This window comes from Pygoscelis adeliae, unplaced genomic scaffold (genome assembly GCF_000699105.1).
Source record: "Pygoscelis adeliae isolate BGI_AS28 unplaced genomic scaffold, ASM69910v1 Scaffold57, whole genome shotgun sequence".
Lineage (NCBI taxonomy): Eukaryota > Metazoa > Chordata > Aves > Sphenisciformes > Spheniscidae > Pygoscelis > Pygoscelis adeliae.
This window is the reverse complement of record NW_008825615.1, coordinates 7,030,973-7,031,711: the sequence shown is the minus strand read 5'-3', so window position 1 is coordinate 7,031,711 and position 739 is coordinate 7,030,973. Positions and strand designations below refer to the sequence as shown.

General features: G+C 42.8%; 1 protein-coding gene across 1 annotated transcript in view; it reads left to right on the top strand.

Annotated features, from left to right (window-relative positions):
• CD109 (CD109 molecule) overlaps positions 1-739 on the top strand; it is an 84,583-nt gene that overhangs the window by 46,161 nt on the left and 37,683 nt on the right. The gene's annotated exons all lie outside the window — the stretch shown is intronic.

Below are 739 nucleotides of genomic sequence, written 5' to 3'. Positions count from 1 at the left end.
TCCATCCCTGGAAACCTTCAAGGTCAGGTTGGAGGGGGCTCTGAGCAACCTGATCTAGTTGAAGATGTCCCTGCTGACGGCAGGGGGGTTGGACTAGGTGATCTTTATAGGTCCCTTCCAACCTAAACTGTTCTATGATTTTATGATTCTATGACTCCAATGCCTGCTCCAGAAGAGTAAGTTATGTGGCCTGTCTGGCAGCACCACTGGACATGTCTTGGATACCTTTGAATGTCTCAAATGGCACTAAGTGCCAGTGTTTATGTAACTGAATCCCACCTGCAGCCAGTACAGTCAGTGGAGCCTGTAGGACTGTTTTCTTCACCAACACTTGGATTTATGCTTCATGGTGAGCCAAACTTCTATCTAGTCTCCATTATTTCTTTTGACTCTGTGTGTGATGGGAGCTTAAACGCTGAACTGAAACGTGGACAGCTAAATGTAGGTAACTTAAGTGTGGAGCTGAATTCCACCTCAAGACTTTGTAGTAGTGGTTTTTTGATGAGGGAAAAGAGTAAAATTGTTCATTTTAAACAGAAATTCTGCATTGTCGTGTGATGCAGTGGAGATGGGATGCATTAGAAATACCTTACAGCAGATGACCCTACTCTCTTATAGTACTGATGCTTTATTAGCCTATTTATTTCCTTCTTCCTTACCCATGCACCTATTACATATAGCCCTTTTCTGTATTGATCTCACTGTGGAACACTTAGTTGTAATCTTAGAGGGCTGAATT